Source organism: Pelophylax lessonae, assembly GCF_965119305.1.
Source record: "Pelophylax lessonae genome assembly, chromosome: 9".
Lineage (NCBI taxonomy): Eukaryota > Metazoa > Chordata > Amphibia > Anura > Ranidae > Pelophylax > Pelophylax lessonae.
Window position 1 is genome coordinate 242,127,380 of NC_138776.1, and position 3,469 is coordinate 242,130,848.

Below are 3,469 nucleotides of genomic sequence, written 5' to 3' on the forward strand. Positions count from 1 at the left end.
TCTGCCTGGCCGGGGCTGACCGCCGCAGTATATAGTCGTGCGGCGGTCGGCAACCGGTTAAGTAGTCCTGCCTTCTAAGTAGTAGTGCCCATCTAGTAGTTTTTTTTAAACTATTGATGCTTCCTGCTGATACCACTGCTTGTGGAAGAGAATTCCACATCCCCCTGCTCTGACAGTAAAGAACCCCTTACGTATTTTAAGGTTAAACCGTTTTCCCTCTAGGTTTAGTGAGTGGCCACGTGTCTTATTGTATTCCCTTTCTCTGAATAGTTTGTTCCTTATGCTCGGGTGGCCAGTACAGTATTTGTACATTGATATCATATCCCCCCTCAATCGTCTCTTCTCCAGAGAGAATAGGTTCAATGCTTGTAGCCTTTCCTCATAGCTGATGTCCTCCATTCTCCTAATTATTTTTGTTGCCCTTCTCTGGACTCTCTCCAGTTCCAGCACATCCTTCCTGAGGACCGGTGCCCAGAACTGGACAGCATACTCCAGATGTGGCCGGACCAGAGTCTTGTAGAGTGGGAGAATAATCTCTTTATTTCTGGAGTGAATCCCCTTTTTTACTCAACTTTGACTCATCATAGAGAGTGGAACTTTGCAGAGAGAAACCACTGATTTAACACAGTGAGCAAAGGTCATTTTCTACAGAATAGTGGCAGGGAACAAGCCTTTCCACTAAACAGAGATGTATAGTAACTAAGTAGAACTACTTCACTACTGTACTTAAGTACCGAAAGGCGGTATCTGTACTTTCCTAGAGTAGAATTTTTTTCTCCTACTTCCACTTTTACTTCACTACATTTTTTCAATGATTTCAATACTTCTACTCCGATATTTTTTTTTTTTTTGTGCTGCATAGTTACTCGTTACTATTATAAAAATTACCACTGCCAGAACAGTAGATTTCATGAAGCTCAAAAAAATGTGTATAATGTCATGTGTAAATCAGCGCATACGAAAATAAATGCTACTGAATGTATAAATAAAAGCTGCTATACCAAATCTTTCCACTAAAAAGAAAATATGAAACAAACAGAGTGTGATTGTCCTTTAGGTTAATCATTTGAAATAATAAAAAACAATATGATGTTCAAACTTTTGACTTCTTTAATAACTACATAACACAGTACTTGTACTTTTACTTTCAGAACTTGAGTAGCAATTTTTTTTAAAAAAAACTACTGGTACTTTTACTTTCAGTACTTGAGTAGCAAAATTAAAAAAAAAACTGCTTGCAATACTTAAGTACAACAAATGTTGAATACTTTAGTACATGGGTGTCCAACCTTTTGGCTTCTCTGGGCCACATTGAGTGTAGAGAAATTTTCCGGGCCGCATATAAAATATATACTATAGTTAAGGTATATAAGTAATAAAATGCCGCCGCGCTCTTCCCGTGCCGCCTCGCCACCCCCATCCGCACTAATTTAACACAACTAGGGGATGACCATTGAAATGGAATTGGTATACAGAGATTTACTTCTTCTAAGAGATATTAAAGGGACACTCTAACCACCATGACCCCTTCAGTGATTTGCCCATCCAATGCAGCCTAAAGAATGCGTGCCCATCCAATGCAGCCTGATCAGTGCCCATCCAATGCAGCCTCACCATGCATGCCCATCCAATGCAGCTTCACCAGTGCGTGCCCATCCAATGCAGTTGAAGCCTCTGCCTACAGTTGGTTGGAAGCCAATGTGGCCTTGCCCCCGACTCGACTTCCTTCCTCCCCAGAAAAAAAAAAAAAAATTGTCAGGGGGCAGTGGGCCGCATCGGCTGCCGTTCTGGGCCGCATGCGGCCCTCGGGCCGCAGGTTGGACATGCCTGCTTTAGTACTTCTACTCAAGTCACTTTTTGATCGAGCATTTCCACTTCTACTCAAGTCACTTTTTGATCGAGCACTTGTACTTTTACTCAAGTATGGGTTTCAAGTACTTTATACAACTCTGCCACTAAAGCAGCGACTGCTTTCTAAAGAAAACAACTATCAGACTTTGCACTTTTTTTGTTTTTGTTTTTTTGCTATTTTTAATGCACTTGGAATGTATTTAGCTGATTCAACCTAAAGTTCAGTTGGTCTTTCAATATGAAATATTTATTTGCAAAATTTCAAATAAATGACCAAAAAAAAACAACTTTGAATACATACAGTATTATCAATGTGTGGTAGTATGGTAAAAACAAGCCTTGTTTGTATGTACAGTGTATATTATATGACTTGATTTACGATGTAGATCCATATCAATCACAAAGAACTATGCCCCCTCATCTACTGAAAAACAAAAAACGCTGACCCACCAATGTCCGCTTCCCACGACTGATCAACAAATCACATGTCTATATTTGATCATGGCCTTATTTACATCTTATTAACCACTTCTGACCAGAAGATTTTCCCCCTTAATGACCAGGCCATATTTTGCGATTCGGCACTGCGTTACTTTAACGGACAATTGCAACGATGTAGCCAAGAAAAATTGATGTCCTTTTTTCCCACAAATAGAGTTTTCTTTTGGTGGTATTTGATCACCTGTGCGGTTTTTATTTTTTGGGCTATAAACAAAAAAAGAGGGACTATTCTGAAAAAAAAAAAATATATATATTTTTCACCTTCTGCTATATAACATTCTCAAAAAAAATGTAAAAATCTACATTTATTTTAACATTTTAGGCCAAATTGTTTTCTGCTAAATATTTTTGGTAAAAAAAAATCACAATAAGCGTATTTTGCTTGGTTTGCGCATAATTTATCACATCTACAAACTAGGGGAAAGATTTATGTTATTTATTTTTTTTTTTACTAGTAATGGCAGCGATCTGCGATTTTTAGTGGGGCTGCGACATTGCAGCGGACAGATCGGACCCCTAACTGACATTTTTGACACTTTTGGGGGGACCAGTGACATTACTACAGTAATCAGTGCTAAAAATATGCACTGTTACTGTAATAATGACGCTGGCAGTAAAGATGTTAACATTGTGGGTGATCAAGGGGTTAAATGTGAGCCTAGGGGAGTGTTTCTAACTGTGGGGGGGCGTGGCTTCTGAAATGACCATAGAGACCTGTGATCCTATATAGCAGGATCACAGGGGCTTTGTGATCATTCCAGGGAGAAGAACGGTCAGATGTGTTTACAACAGCTGACCGTTCTTCTCTCTCAGCGGGGAGCGATCGCGGGTGTCAGGTGGCAATTGGATCTGCCTGCCCCGTGCATCGGAGTTCCCATTGCCGAGTGGGGGCGGGAGTGCGCCTCTGCTGCTGTACGCTCACCCCTAGCTGCAGGAGCATGACCAACGTAGGTCTACGTCGGTTTGCGCAGGAGAGTCGCACTGCCTCAGTAAATAGGTGGCGGGCGGTCGGGAAACGGTTAATATTTTCATGGAATATGTACAATATTATTCACTCAGTACATCTAGGTGTTCATTTTTGTTGTTTTTTTTCCCCCTTTTCTAGTGAGATTGTAAA